The 17,190-nt window shown below is 40.2% G+C and overlaps 1 protein-coding gene across 3 annotated transcripts in view; it reads right to left on the bottom strand.

The window, feature by feature from the left end:
• Window positions 1-17,190, bottom strand: part of LOC138303966 (thyrotropin-releasing hormone receptor-like) — a 562,233-nt gene that overhangs the window by 27,901 nt on the left and 517,142 nt on the right. The window contains exon 2 of one of the 3 annotated variants that reach the window (XR_011205473.1): window positions 14,592-14,731. The exons of the other annotated variants lie outside the window; for them this stretch is intronic. The gene's annotated coding sequence lies outside the window, so the exon portion shown is untranslated. Of the gene's footprint in view, window positions 1-14,591; window positions 14,732-17,190 lie in introns of those variants that run through there. 3 annotated transcript variants of the gene reach the window in all.

Genomic DNA, 17,190 nt, shown 5'->3' on the forward strand with positions numbered 1-17,190 from the left:
TTGATGTCTCTCTCTGCATTTCTGCTGCCCAATCGTTATGCGATCGGGCAGCAGAAATGTCCACTAGACACCAGGGAGTTTTTTTTTGTGTGTGTTTTTTATCTATAAGGGGGGGCGGACCCTTGTACAAGGGCCGCTCCCCAGGGGGGCAAATTATTTTTAGGCCTTTTCTGCCCTCCCCCCAGGGGCAGATCGTCTAATCCAATTAGCAGAAACCGCTAGACACCAGGGATTTTTTTTAAATTTATTTTTATGTTTACATGTGGGGAGCGACCCATTAGGCAAGGGTCGCTCCCCCAGGGGGCAAATTGTTCTTAGGCCATTTCCTATTTTTATTAGACTTATATGCCACGAAGGGGGACAGAAACCACTAGACACCTTGGGCAAGGGCTGCTCCCCGGGGGGGGCACATTATTTTTAGGCCTTTTCTGTCCCCCGGGAGCAGATCGGCCTATTCTAATTAGGCCGATCTACCCCAGGTGTTGTCTGAAACCGCTAGATATCAAGGATTTTTTTTAAAATATTGTTTACATGTGGGAAGCGACCCCTTAGGCACTAGGGATTTTTTTTTATTTTTACAGATGGGAGGGACCCCTTAGGCAAGGGTCGCTCCCCTGAGGGGAAAATTTATTTTAAGCCATTTCTGCCCTCAAGGGGGGCAGAAACCACTAGGCACCAGGATTTTATTTTTATTTTTTACAGATGGGAGAGACCCCTTAGGCAAGGGTCACTCTATTGGGGGGCAATTTAATGTTAGGCCCTTTCTGCCTTCCTTGGGGGCAGATTGGCCTATTTTTATTAGGCCAATCTGCCCCAAAGGAGGACAGAAACCACTAGGCACCAGGGATTTGTATTTTGTTGTGTCAGTTTCATGCAAGGGTCGTTCTCCCGGGGGGCAAATTTATTTGAATCCATTTCTGCCCCCAAAGGGGGGGAGAAACCACTTAGGCACCAGCGATCGGTGTGTGTGTGTATGTGTGTGTTTTGTTTGGGGAAGATCCCCATGGGGGCACATTACTGTTGGCCATATCTGCCACCCTTAGGGGCAGATCGCCCATTTTTGGAAGGCCCACCGGTGACCAGGGAAGATTTTTTTTCAAAAAAAGAGGGTGGGGGTATGGCCATACTCCCACTCCAAATAAATTGGTCCAAAGTTGCTCTGCCCACCATTAGGCAGATGGGGCAATTACCCCCGATTCATCCCTGGGGCACGAAACCTACTAGATGCCGGGGAATTAAAAAAATATAAAAAACAGTGGGGTGGTAGCTACCAACCAGTAGGGGCATGGTTATGCCCCCACCACAACTGAAGGGAGTAACAGTCTTTCAGCTTTCCCCCGCACACTAAAACATCTTATCCCCACTGCAAGCAAGAGGACATTTGATTATTTTGTGTTTTGGTTTTACATTTGGGCCATGAGAGCTTGTCTAACTGTCAAAATTGTCCCACTTGGAATGGTGAGGGCTGCACTTTTTGAACTTTGGGACACTGCCATGTAGAAAAATCCTCAAGACCTAAATCATATGAAAACTAAACAACTGGGTGAGTCCAGGGTGGTGTGCTTCACATGCACCCCTCACCATTTTCTTACCCACAATGCCCTGCAAACCTCCAACTTTGCTGGAAATCACACATTTTTCCCACATTTTTGTGATGAACCTTCCAGAACATGCAGGAATCCACAAAATTCTCACCACCCAGCATTGTCTCATCTAAACCGATAAAAATTCTGTCCCACTTGTCAGGCTAATTATTTTTTTTGTTCAAGCTGCCCTTTTGGGCCCGCTTTTGTTCTCCCTCAATTTTGACATGTTGTTGGCTCTTCCCTGTCACAGGCACTTGGCCCACCTACACAAGTGAGGTATAATTTTTACCGGAAGACTGAGGGGAATGTTGGGTGGTAGGAAATTTGTCCTGGTGCAGTGATCCCACACGGAAATGTGAGAAAAATGTGATTATTTTTAGTTAAATTTTAGGTTTTCTGAGGATACTGGGTAAGAAAACACTGGGGGGATCCGCGCAAGTCCAACCTCCATGGACTCCCTCAGGTCTAGTTTTCAGAAATGTTTGGGTTTGGTAGGTTTCCCCATATGGCTGCTGAGTCCAGGACGAAAAACACAGTTGCCCCCAGTAAAAACAGGTAGTTTCGGATTTGATAAATTTGATGTGTCCGTATTATGTTTTGGGGCATTTCTTGTCGCGGGAACTAGGCCTACCCATGTATGTGAGGAAAAAGTGTGTTTTGGCCAAAATTTGAGGTTTGCCAAGGAATCTGGATAACAGATCCCAGTAAGAGCCCCACATGTCACTCCACCCTGGATTCCTCGAGGTGTCTAGTTTTAAAAAATTCACAGGTTTGCTAGGTTTCCCTAGGTGCCGGCTGAGCTAGAGGCCAAAATCTACAGCTAGGCACTTTGCAAAAAACATCCTGTTTTGTTTGGGAAAATGTGATGTGTCCACGTTGTGTTTTGGGGCATTTCCTATCACGGGCACTAGACCTACCCACACAAGTGAGGTACCATTTTTATCGGGGGACTTGGAGGAATGCTGGGTGGAAGGAAATTTGTAGCTCCTCTCAGATTCCAGAACTTTCTGTCACCGAAATGTGAGGTAAAAGTGTTTTTTTGTTACCAAATTTTGAGGTTTACAAAGGATTCTGGGTAACAGAACCTGGTGAGAGCCCCACAAGTCACCCCATCCTGGATTTCCCTAGCTGACTAGTTTTCAAAAAATGCTCGGGTTTGGTAGGTTTCTCTAGGTGCCGGCTGAGCTAGAGGCCAAAGTCCACAGCTAGGCACTTTGCAAAAAACACGTCAGATTTCAATGTAAAAATATATGTCCATGTTGTGTTTCCTGTCAGGGGCACTAGGCCTACCCACACAAGTGAGGTACCGTTTTTATCGGGAGACTTATGGGAACACAGAATAGCAGTGCCCCAAGTCTTTCTCTACATTTTTTCTTCCAAATGTAAGACAATGTGTAAAAAAGACGTCTATTTGAGAAATGCCCTGTTATTCACATGCTAGTATGGGGACCCCAGGATTCAGAGATGTGCAAATAACCACTGCTTCGCAACACCTTATCTTGTGCCCATTTTGGAAATACAAAGGTTTCCTTGATACCTGTTTTTTCAATCTTTATATTTCAGCAACTGAATTGCTGTACACCCGGTATACAAAGAAAACCCACTGCAAGGTGCAGCTCATTTATTGGCTCTGGGTACATAGGGTTCTTGGAGAACCTACAAGCCCTATATATTCCCGCAACCAGAGGAGTCCAGCAGACATAATCGTATATTGCTTTCAAAAATCTGACATTGTAGAAAATAGTTACAGAGCAAAGCGTGGAGAAAAATTGCTGTTTTTTTCACCCCACTTTCAATATTTTTTATTTCAGCTGTTATTTTCTGTAGGAAAACCTTGTAGGATCTACACAAATGGCCCCTTGCTGAATTCAGAACGTTTCGTACTTTCCAGAAACGTTTAGATTTCCAGGATCCAGCATTAGTTTCCTACCTATTTCTGTTACTAACTGGAAGGAGGCTAAAAACACAAAATATAGTAAAAAGGGGGGATGTCCCAGTAAAATGTCAAAATTGTGTTGGAAATGTGGTTTTCTGATTCAAGTCTGCCTGTTCCTGAATGCTGGGAAGATGGTGATTTTAGCACTGCAAAACCTTTGTTGATGCCTTTTTCAGGGAAAAAAACACAACCCTTCTTCTACAGCTCTTTTTTCCCATTTAAAGAAAAAAAATGAAATCTTTGCAGTATTTTGGCTAATTTCTTGGTCTCCTCCATGGGAACCCACAAACTCTGGGTACCTCTAGAATTCCTAGGATGTTGGAAAAAAAGGACGCAAATTTTGCATGGGTAGCTTATGTGGACAAATAGTTATGAGGGCCTAAGCGTGAACTGCGCCAAGTAGCCAAAAAATGGCATGGCACCTGAGGGGAAAAGGCCTGGCAGCGAAGGGGTTAATAAGGTTTCAGGGGGCTTTCTAAAAGCAACACTAGAAATATTTCATTTAGGACCCCTCTTTATATGCTTTTCCGTGGCCAGTTATCAAAAACCAACTGCTCATATTAAAACCAATGGACAACTTTCATATAACATCATGCTTCATCAGGGGAGTAGGCAAGGCTGCCCTCTATCTCCCCTTTTATTTTTAGTATCAATTGAACCACATCTTCACTCCATTGGGTCTAATGAAAACATCCTTCTCCACTGAAGCTGAATGGATGATACCTGTAATTCTTGATTCCATTTCTTCCTTTACGAAAGTCTCAGGTTATACCCTTAACAAAGAAAAAAATGAAATTTTCTCTCTCAATCATTTTTGCCTACAACACATTGCTTCCCCATATCACTTAAAAAAGCAACATCTGCATTTAAAATACCTAGGGATTGAATTTGAAAACTCATTAGAAGAAACAAGACAACGCATTGAAAACACACTAATCAATAATACAAATAAATTGACAGAATTCTAGTCTCCAAAATGTATTAAATGGTGGGGGAAAGACTGAAGCAGTGACAAATGCTGTTAACCCCACAAGTCAATTTCTTTCTTAGCATGTTCTGCACTAACTGTTCATTCTTTACATTTGTTACTTTACAGTCATTACCATTCCACAAAACAATTAATACTATTATATCGAACTTTATATGGAAAGGGAAAAAAGGAAGAATATCCCTTCATAAACTCCACAAATGTAAACCAGAAGGGGGTGTGAACCTACCAAATTTTATTCACTATCAAACAGCCTTTCGGGTTAGACATCAAAGGGTAGCCCTCACCCCCCCGCTTGACATTGAAAGAGAATTGGTTTTCCCTTTAACACTCATTAATACTTTTACTACTAAACAAATTAAGGTTACTCATTCATGTAGTATTGTTAAAGAGTTGTTGAAGACAATAAAAAATGTAGACAAGTGCCTTACAAATAAATTGAAAGGCTCAGGGTGATGCAACGTTATGGTTCAATAAACACAATAGATTGAACCCTTTCCTTCATTTTTTAAAACAATGGGCTTCTACTGCTATACTTTTTATCAAGGACATTATGCCTGATCAACCTATACCCTGCTCCATCCTCGCTGAGAAATTCAGGGGTTTGCAATAGAACTCTACAATTTCTTAACATTAAAAATAGATCTTCAGAACATTAAGAATTCCCACAGAGAAGAAGGTAAGACTTTTTCACACAACTTATGGTCCAAGTCTAATTTAGGTTCCTTTATATACGAAATGCTACAAAAAGTGCTAAACTAGATCTTGTGATCATACAAAAGAAATGAAATGATCATGCACCCAACACAATTTACCTACCATTCCAGTACAAAACTGCACAAATATATGGAAATCCCTATTGAGGTATGACATTTATATGATATGATATGATATCACAATGAAACTTCTGGCCTATATGTAGAGGATACTGGCCACCAGATCGCCTACACAAAAGAAATCTACTAGACTCTGATACATGTTAGAATTGTAATGAACAAAAAAGGGATCTAGATCACTGACTCTTTTATTGCAAGCAAATTCTCCCGCTCCGGAAAGCCATCAAAAGCACAATAAGGGACATTTTCAAAGTTAGAATTACTTTGAATCATATTCTGATCTCACTGGGTATTGACGCATATATGAATATAGTCCTACTCAACAAAATATCATTCTCGGACCAACTCCTTTTAGACATGCTAACGGCAGCAGGGATTAAAACAATCCTATCCAACTGGAAAAATATAATAATATTTCCTATCACACATGGTGGGCTTGGGTCTGCTTTGTTAGGGTTACCACCCCTCTCCTTCCCCCCACTTCTGCTCCGCCTCGTTCCCCCTATCTCTCTAGCTTCAGCCGCTGCTCATATTAACTATCGAAATGGATAATGGTGTGATGTAGAAGGTCTTTTATTTGTTTCCATCTGTTTTGGTGACATTCATATGTCTTGTGATACTGTACATCTGTTCTTGTATTATACTGTTTTCTTTATACAAAAATAATACAACTTTTTTAAAATAAAAAATATTATTTATTAAATAAATTAGTATACTTTAATTAATTATTAAGTACACATTTAATTAGATGAATTTAAGTGATTTAACATTTTACTTTCTTAGTTGTAGATTAAAGTAAATATTTGCAATTCATTTAGATTCTTATTTTAGATTGAAACATTTGTAATGTTTTTTATTAAAGATTAATAAACATGCAATTTTCTGCATACATTCCCATAGGAACATCTCCATCTACCTGTAACAGATATCTCCACTTGCATGTGCAACATTGATAGTAGTAACTTTGTATTCATAAATTGAACAGTATTTTTCCTGCTTCAGTATACTGTTTATTATCTATGTACAGCCTTTGCTAGGGTTATGAGATCTTTTAACATGAAGAGTCTCATACACTGATGATACCCAGCTGATTGTGCACTTCAACTGGCCTATTGCTGATCTATTGGGCCCTCTGCAGACCTGCTTAGTTGCCATCAAGAGATGGATGAGCAACGTAGTTCTGACACCCGAGATAAACAACGCAGAGGTGTTGATCCTTGGCAAGGAGGGCTTGAGCAGTATGGATATGACACACATGCAATGTCAGATGATATGGTAATAGCTTTGGTTTTCATTTTGATTAGTAACTTCATCTAAAGTCACTGATAAATACTCTAGTGGTTTTCATCTTTTACATAGTAAGGTATCTTAGTAGGATTCCTTTCCTTCTCTATGGGGCTGTGAACACCGATAGTTGAAACCTTAACGCATGCCAGACTAAAATACATGCAATACATGCAATCTAGAAGTTTCTGTGTGTTTGACTCACAAATTACAAAAACCATGGTGGAAACATAGGTTCATACTATTAGACAGTTTGATCAAGTATTGGATGCCTTTTGGTGCCTTTCATAAGCTTACTTTCCAGTGGTGAAACATATTAGGCCTGATTCACAAAGGTTGTACGTGTGCGTTGCTGTACAAAAGTGTAATTATAATAAAAGTGTGAGTTATCACAAAAGTGCAGTTCGTGATTCATGTAAACTAGCACACTTACTCAAAAATATAAAATTGCATTTTGTTAATTAGACCCATACAGTTCAAGGTACTTTATATTACTCATTATACCTTTTATGAGATGGTTTTCAGGTAAGGCTTTTCTGCCATCTTTTCTCGGGGCTTTACTCATCATAGCTGTTCAACAATTTAGACATGTCCACATTTGTGGCAGGGTTGTCCCTGGCCTCATCCTGCAGATAAGAAACCATGTGCCCATCACCTTCCATCGGAAGGAGAGTAACTCTATTTTCTGGAAGGCTCTTCGGTTCAATTCATTCTGCTAAATGGTTCTTTGCTGCATTGATATGCTAGATAGGGCTTTCTTTTCCTTGGGATTTGTTTTAATTAGAGTATTAAGGACTTGTAGAAAAACATTCCAGAAATCTATACAGAAAGGGATGGTATTTTGCTTTTTTCTGCCTCAGTTTCTTTTTAGGTTTCACATAGACTGTGCAGGCACTGCCTCTGCAAGACTTTTATTTACATACTGTGGGCTTACAGCCTGTCCATAGATTACCATTTGTTAGTTTCGGTTTCACTCTCATTTGCTTTACTCCCATTTGTCATGGCATGGGTGCGTTATGTCCTATTATTATGGCACTCCTCTGGAGCATGATGCAAGTACTTGTGTTCATCCACTGCTCCCATTTTTGGAGCTACTTTTTTCTTTGTGTACAAGCACTCCATATGAGTGCTTGTGTTTTCAGTCAGTCTTCCATATTCTGGTCTGTGTAGCTCCTATTCTTTCCCAGTCATCCCCTCTTGATGTTACTTTTTTGCCTCTTACCCCCTGCCCAATACTCTACACCACAGCACTCTACTCTGCGCTATTGCACTCTATTCTGCTCCACCCTACTCTATGCCACTGCACTTTAAGTCACTGCACTATGCTCTGCAACATTCTACTCTGCACCACTCACTCTACTCCACTGCACTTTACACTGCTCCACTATATGCACCTCTGCTCTATACCACTTTACTCTACACCACTGCGCTCTCTGCCACTCTGCTCTTCTTTGCACCACTCCAATTTGCACCACTCTATGCCACTGCACTGTATTTTATCTGCTCTTCCCTATGCCACTGCACTCTACGCTACTCTGCTATTCTCTGCACCACTTTCCTCCATGCAACTCTAGTCTTCACCGCTATCTGCCACTGTACTTTACACCACTCTGCTCTTCTCTACAGACTCTAGTCCACTGCACTCAATGCCACTATACTCTATTCTGCACCCCTCTATGCTGCTGCACGTTATGCCACTGCACACTAAGGCACCCTACTCTGCATCACTGGACTCTACATCACTGTACTCTGTCTCAATGCACTCTACACCACTCTACAGCCCTCTATTCCACTCTACACTACTCTGCACCACTGCACTCTAACCACTCTTCTCTGCACCACTGCACTCTAGCCTCTCTACTCTACACCCTGCACTTTAGTCACTCTACTCTACCCTACTGCACTCTATGTCACTGCACTCTACTCTGCACCACTCTGTGCCACTGCACTTTACTGTGCACCACTCTACTATATGTCACTGCATGCCATGCAACTGCACTCTACTCTGAACAACTGCACCCTATGCAACTCTGCTCTGCACCACTACACTGTCAGACACTGCACTCTATGCCACTAAATTCTAGGCCACTGCACTACACTCTATGCCACCTTATTGTGCTCTGTACCACTCTATATTAATGCACGCTATGGCATTCTACTGCACTCTATGCCACTCTACTCTACTTTGCACCACTCTACTTTATGACACTACGCTGTACCCCATTACACTATATAACACTCTACTCTACACTACTCTGCATCTCTGCACTCTATGGCACTGTGCTCAACAGCACTTTACTCTAAGCTCTACACCATTGTACTCTGCGCCACTCTGCTATACATGACTCTACTCTATGCCACTTTACTCTACACCAGTCTTCTCTACTCTACTGTACTCTATAAAAGTCCACTCAACACCACTCTACTCTTTTCTATGCCAGTCCACTCTACACCACTCTACTCTACTCAATGCCGTTCCATGCTACACCATTCTGCTCTGTGCCAGAACACTCTACACAACTCTACTCCATGCCACCCCACTCTACACCACTCTGCTCTACTCTATGACAATCTACTCTACACCACTTTGCTCTGCTCTATGCCATTCTATGGCATCCCACTCTCAGTTCTGCCAAGTGCCACGCATGTCACATTAGAGTAATAGAATTTAAGTTAGGTTCCTGCATTACGATATGATAGTAATTTGTCACACAAACAAGAAGAGAAAGCTAAGCCATATAATTTCTAAATTCCTGCACTGGCTCTACAGTTTCAATTAGCTACTAGACAGTGACACCTAGTGGCAGGCATCTCTGTTGATCAAAATACCCATAAGAGTGTTCCTGACACATAGCAAGCTACATAAGCACCTGAGAAAGCTGATCTTACATGAACAGGCCTGGAAGTGTTCCAGAACTATGCTGCAGCTGCTGATAAGAGTATTGAGGAAAGTAGATGGGGTAGCTTAACACTTGCTGACTGTAGTGTTGTAGTGCAAGGGTGACAAAGTAAACCCAATAACTTCTCTTTGTGCTGCCTGCTCCATTATTGTAATTGCCGCTAGCACCTTCTCCAATCCTTACTTAATTTACTTTTAGCTCATCATGATCATGGGCTTGAGTAAACTGGAGACTAAGTTATTGCCCTTCCATTTCTGGTGCTTTGCAGCAGTTGCAAGATCTTTTTAGAGTTTCTTGCATAAAAATTAGTTTTCCTGGATGGCAAAAGCAATTTTCTTTCCAAGTATTACTGCATTGCTTTAAAACAATATACCAGCCATAGCACAGTTGGGCTCCTGGCAGACATATATTTTATAAATGAATGTATGATACACTCCAAGGTTAACAAGGTACATATATTGTTGTTGTGTAAGTGGGTGGAAATACACACTGCAGCCCATGCATGACAGTTAACTGTCCTTGGCACAGGTGAATGTAAGGCACCATCTACAATAGACGTATAGGTAAGTTAAATATGCTACACAATGAGTTACAAATGCCCAGCACATATTTTAGAGCAGAAGCACAGGATATCAGTGGTAGAGCACATGGACTTCTAAAGCCAGCAAAATCAGACTGGAACAATTGTGAGGGACAGCAATAACAATGACATTCCCTACACTGGGTGAAAACAATTGGGCAACACAATTAAATGAACTAAACATAATGATTGTGGCACTGAATAACTATGTCGCAGTTCACTAAGTCATAATACCAAATAAATGCATTCATAAAAAGGTGAAATAATCTGGGATGACAATACAGAAAAGGATGCTTTACTTAAGTCAACCCCATCCATTCCCTACAAGATACGTTTGTTTTAATACATGTATGGATTATAGCTGATTTGTGATAATGTGCACATGACCCAATTTGCACCCCTTAGTAATTATAATTGGGAAAAGGATTTTCAATAAAAAAATCGATGAAACTATATCTTGAATCAAGGTGTGCGTCAATGTAACCATTGCGGTATTAAAGCATTCTAAATGTATGTTGTGCCTATACGAATCCCATGAACATTTGCACCATCATCAAGGACCATGCACCCCTTCTTTTAGCTATTACTTGCATCTAGATCTCTTGCTGATAACATTGTATGTGGGAATAGAACAAAGATATGAGAAGATGCTCTATTAAGATTCAGAGACATATCCTAAGTACATCCTAGGGCCCACTTAAGAGTAATTTAGCCAAAGTTTTGAAACTTATCTCACCAGTGCCATCCCCTTGTGTCTCTGCACTATCATTAACTACATACCTAAGAGCAATACAGTTGTTTCTTAAGGTATTAGTGTAATAACTGTACATATATTGACTTTATCCAGTAAATCCTTTCCCAACCATCATTCTTAATTTCTCTTCTGGTAAAATATAAATGTATATGAGCAAAGGCTGTTTGCAAACATGGACAACCTTGAATTTTCTTATTTGGCTTCCATTCCCAGATACAGCTCCATAAAGTCGCAAACTACAATTCCAAAACAAATAAATGAGCAACTGGAACCACCATCCAGAGTTGTGGTCTATCCATACAATAACCAATGACAATTTAGCCATCCAACTGTAATCCCAGCCAAAACCCAGTTTGAAAGACCAACCACTGCATGCTTTAGGAACTTCAAGAACATCAGCCCAGATTATTTTATCCCAGCATTCGAAAGCATTGATATTCATGTAGACTTACCGACAATTGTCAGTGTCAAGCTAGAAACGGTGATGATCCAAGCTCCGGCTAACAATTTGTTCTGCGAAGATATCTGAGTTAAATGCTCACCATCAGTGCTGTTTATTTCATACACAAGATTGGCAGAGATGTGCACACTTGCAAGTGTAAAAAAGGTTGCATTCAGAGCCATATTGCTAATGCAAAACTTACCTTCTCAAGAGTCGAGTCTAAAATATTTTCACCAGTCAATAACATTGTGAGAATGTAAGAAAGATCTTTCTTTAGATAAGTGATTGTTGCTATCATTCTCGGGGGAGGCTGTGCAGCCCTGCCCCTAGAATCAACTAATTTTGTCTAGCCCTCTCCTAAATTTTACATCTGACACAGAGATCGAATTACTCAGGCTCTAAAATCACTCATCATTTTATCCTTTTAGCTATCTGAAATTCAGGATCCCTAGCATAGTCCATATCTTCAGAAATGTCTCTGCCACTAGGAAGGATATTGGTAGTGACCTTATTACTGTCACTGAAATTCAGGGCCTCTACTCTTCTCATAGGCAATCACCATACTCAATTCTGTCCTCTCTCCCTAGTGAGCCCTCATCGGGTGGGTTGAGCATGATGTAAAGCAATGTAAACACATTCAGTCACTTCTGTTAGGTTTATTGTTTTAATTTTCTCACTTTCTATCTTATCACATCTGTCTTAAATTTTTTTCTTTTCGTTCTCTGCGAATCACATGTCAACATGTCTGGTGGCATGAATAATCATTTAGTTAATTAGGATATGATTTGGCATAATTCTTTCCTAATTTGGAGTAGTTTACTCCTTCATTAACATTCTTTAACACAGAACAGGTGCATTTATGATATCTGGAATTGTAGGCATAGAATATTTAAATATCTCAAATGCTCATTGAAACAAAATCTGTTTTGGGACGATGGGTAGCTTAACATAAATCTGTCACAGTTCAGAACATAGTGCTGCTGTGAAAGAAAAGTGATGGCTGACAGGCAATTTAAAGAAGAAATATCTTTTACATAGGCACAGGGAGTGTGATGGGCCCAAATGCCAGCAGAGAAATGCTCTTATCCATTTTACTTACCCACCCACCCCCTAAAAACGGAACCCACAACCCCGATGCCTCGTTGGATAGTAAAAGAGCAAAAAACAGCGATAATCGTGGTGCATTGTGCTCCAGTGCCACTGCAATTTGTTGCTCTAATAATGTTTACACATCTAATTGATGGAGCTATCACGTTTATTTTCCAAAATCTAAGTGGCCAGATTGTCGGGAAACGATGAGAATAATGCACTCAGAAAAGCTTTGACAGAACCATGAACCACGAAGTACATTACTTCTAAAAGCTAGGAAAAGCTTTAATATTGGAAAAAAGCAGAGGTACTATTTCACTCCTCCCTCTCCCAAAACGGGAGGGAGCAGGTAAGAGTCGACCGGCTTTTCCCCAGACCCTTCAGCACCACATGAGAGGATGCAACAGGATTTAGAAGTGAAATGATTTGATTAAGAGCAGTCTGGTTTTAAAATGGAAAGGGCATTTAAGGCAAACATAAGTTGAATTATATAATGGCCAGAACAAGGGGACAAACATTAAGATATTGATTGATCGATGTGATCTACTAGAAAGAACTACAGTATCTTTTAACTTAGAATAATGATGAGAAAATTAAAGGATGTTGGGTTTGAGGACAGGTAATTACTAAGAGGCCAGATCTAAATTGATTCCCAGAGGAGGAAAATGAGATTCCGGCTTTCCACCACACAAAAACAGCGCTTTTATCAATTATTTTCATTGTGGTAGTAAAATAGCATTGCATATGCGTTGGCACCTAAGGTCTGTGTATTTGCATAGTTTGTATGTAAGGGTTACATGCTCTATCCGTCAATCTGAGTGGAGAAATAAGCAATTTAGGAATCAGTCTAGTATGTGGTAATTTAAGCATGGAGCAACCATGTGCAGCACAGTCCCCTTTGACCACAGAAATGTTTGGGCCCCATTTAGGATTGTTTATGAGTCTTAAACATCACCAAAGAGGCCAGCGGGCAAGGAGTTGACATAACAATTAAACTACCAGAGCCTTCAAACAGGTCACACATTATCGCACAGCTGTCTGCAGTGCAAGAATAATGTTGTGAACATAAAAAATTAGGCTGACAGTAGAACTTTTTGCTAATGTTCTCATCATTGGAATGTCCTCCTCTGCAGTACGTGAAAGAAATGAAGATGCATGTCAAAGAGTGCATGAATAAATCTGTCGGCAGGAGATTTACTCTCAAAATGGGAGGGCCTAGTTGAATAACAGAAGAAGTAAGATGGGGGAAAAATTGAGCTTGTGTGTATTTAAGTTTTAAAATATCAACAAATGTAAGGTTTCTGTGGAGATAAACACAGAGGACCATTAAGATAATGGAGTAGGTGGAGATGAGAAGAAAAGCTGAGACATATCAGTGTAAGGGGTCATTAGACCCACAACACTGAGGCCCATATTTATAATTTATTAGCGCCGCATTTGCGCCGCTTTTGCATCACAAATAACGCAAATGTGGCGCTAAAGAAGTATAAATATGGGCCTTCATTTTTGTTGATTTTTTCTAGTTAGAACTGCCGGGACAAAAAATCAACTCAGAACAACTTTATAAGATATAGACAGTGACGATGGGAGTTTCTGTATCCACTAGTAATGAGTCTCACCGAAATATTAAAAACTATATTTTGGACCCGATTCACAATTCTATTTGTGGCTGTAAAAATATATCTACAACTAGGAAAAGCTCAATTTATGGATGACATCTAGCCACCAGAGGATACCTATCAGTTGTAAATTGTTTTACTACTGCACAAATCTCTGCTAAGAGTGTGAGTGGAAGGGAGTGGGAGGAACAAGACATGGTTTCCCTTTTCACTTCGTGAAAGCCAAAAACATATGTGTTTATGGGCATTCACAGACTTCTTTCTGACTCTTTTCCTCCTTCGGTGTGGTCAGAGTTTTACTCCTACAAATGGACAGAGTAACTCTTCTTCCAGGGTAGCAATGGGAATAGATCATCCAACAGTTTCGCTACGAGGAAACAAAAGTGCATTTGTCCATCTGGCTGCTGTTCCACAGTGCTATTCCACATTACGTACTATTATTTCCCTTTTTGAAGAAATTAAAAATCATGAATCAGCACCAACACACAGTTTTATGATTTTATTTGTGAATTGGACCATTTGTAGAGTTTTAAATTTCAGGAATTTGGAAAGATATGCTGAAAAAACGGCAGCAGTACTCATGGATATCTTCTGTGAACTTTGCGTGCATTATTGTTCATGGTTATGTTATGTCATGTTTTGTCATGTTATGTCATGCGATGGTACTTAAACTTGCACAGCACAACTGATCCTCATAGAGATGTCCTGGTAGTGAAGCTAAAAGAAAAAGAGAAACAAACAAGCTGATTAACTATGACAGAAGCTTACCTAAAAAGCACAGTTTTTAGAGATTGCTAAACTGAGGTTAATTATCTGTAACCCTAAGAGAAAGAGGGAGGGATCTCCAATGCTCAACTATGATCAGATGTAAAGCAAGTTCACCAACTCTTGCTCTTCTAAAATGTGGAAAAAGGTTGATTTTGAAAGTATCTTAGAAAGTTTTTGTCAAGTTCTTGGATTCCCAGTATACTATTTTATTGATAGTTGTGGCTATCAAGGATCTTAACAAAAAATGAAGTTTTGATCTGTTTGATTTACATACTTTGAAGGCACAGCCACCCATAATTTTTATTTCACTCTGGGGGACAATAGATTTTGACTGTGGTGCTTAGGAGAACATTATTTCTGAGAGATTGTCTGATCCTGATAATTAATTGTGTAGGCCAAGTTGAGAGTAAAGGAAGCTTAGCATGTGAAATCCGTCTGTCAAAGGAATAATTTCAGAGCTGAGATTATGTCATTCTATTACTGCCAATCAGACCCTCACCCTTACTGGGCTCAAGTGTGTTGAGGCTATTCTGCCTTTGCAAACACTGGTGGTGAATACTGCTGTTTTTCAACAGTGTAGAATAATCTTCCCAATTTTACTTCTGTTGATCAGAAGAGTGGAATTATGATAATTCTGCATCCTTTGCCCTGGTGTAAAAAACAAACAAACAAAAAAAAACAGGGAGCTCAATTCACAAAGTTATGTTGTGGTACATAAAGTAAGACTACAGTTCTGCTTACTTACTACAAAGTGCAGTTCACAAACATATGGTGGAAATTTCCTCCTGGATATTTCCTGTATTTTTTATTGGGAGATGGCAGTACATGTACGTTCACTACTTAGTAATACATGTGGGAGGGACCTGAGGGAGTGGTGGAAAAATGAGGACTATCTACTACTAAAAGGGAGGGATTTGGGAAGGGATTTAGAGGGCTTTTAGGTAGGGGTATGGAGGGCTTTTAGGGAGGCAAATGCCAATTCAATCACCTTGAGAAAATGAGGCATTAGTTAAGTGTGTTAAGTACTCACCTCAAATAATAACCACAATCCCAGGTGTTAGCTACATCTTCCTGTGACAGGACAGGCCCCTGTGAAGTTAATTAAGTTCCTGGGAAAGCCCAGATGAACAGAAAACCTCCCCACACCCAAGGCTTTTGTCTCAGCTCTTGATAGAAATTCACCCCTCACTAAATGGGCTATTAAGCACCTAGGTGAACGTTGGAAGCTCATGCAAATGGGTTTATAGAGGGTTTAGGCAGACAACAAGCATTTTTTCAAAAGTAGCTTTTCTAATTATGTATCACAAACCTTTTACAATGAATTGGGTTTGTAATAAATATTTTCATTAGTCCAAGAATGAACTCTGTAGCTGTGTCCTAAGTGGAGATGGCAATATTATTGTATCCCTAAGTTTTCATGTAACAGTTATCTCTGCTACAGTGAAAATAGCCCCTTGGGCATTTTCTCTGTAAGGACATGTTTAACATTAAACCTTTGCATGGTCTACCCTTTTATACCGTATGCCCTGTCTTAGTGGGCAGTACTACCTATTTTGGGGCGTCTTATTTATATGAAAAAGAAAGGTTTAGGGCTCTCAAAATGGATTATATTGGCAAGTTGGAACAGCAGTTAAAATCTGCATCACTGTGCTACTCATAGCAGGACTGTAGTCATGCTTGTTTTGTTACTGGATTCTGTGCCACAACATGTTCTGCATCTCACTTAAAATTGCTCCTAGAGGAATGGTTTAGATATAGTATGTGAATGTATGATCCAGTCTTCAATTAATGACTAAGACAACTCCGTACTGTTATAATCCAATATATTACTCAGTGGGATTCAGGAAGTACAAAAACATGTACAACAAATCCAACGAATGTCCATCTCATAAACAAGAACACTGTATATAACCCCCCTAGATCACAAGTTGGAATCCCAACAGAAGATCCAGGAAGGGGTTATAACCCTCCTCAGGACAATTCTGAACAATAATTGCCTGGTTTTCAGTCCCAGATCAAGCAATATCATGGACTTTCAATTCAGCTTGTCAAAAGAAAAGGTAATGTTGATGTTTTGGCCTGTGGTGGCAGTCAGAGGTCCCTCAGACCATCATCAGGACTCAGTGTTGTTAAATAATACCTACTGTTAGAAATGGGGTCTTTTGGTTGACAGTCAGGTTACCCCCTGTTCAAGCAAGGACCCTCACTCTAGTCAGGGTAAAAGAGAATCACCCTCAGCTAACCCCTGCATACGCCCTTGGTAGCTTGGCAGAGAGGTAGGCTTAACCTCAGAATGCTAGGTGTAAAGTATTTGTACCAACACACACAGTAACTTGATGAAAACACTACAAAATGACACAACACCAGTTTAGAAAAATAGGAAATATTTATCTAAACAAAACAAGACC

Source organism: Pleurodeles waltl, chromosome 7 (assembly GCF_031143425.1).
Source record: "Pleurodeles waltl isolate 20211129_DDA chromosome 7, aPleWal1.hap1.20221129, whole genome shotgun sequence".
NCBI classification, from domain to species: domain Eukaryota; kingdom Metazoa; phylum Chordata; class Amphibia; order Caudata; family Salamandridae; genus Pleurodeles; species Pleurodeles waltl.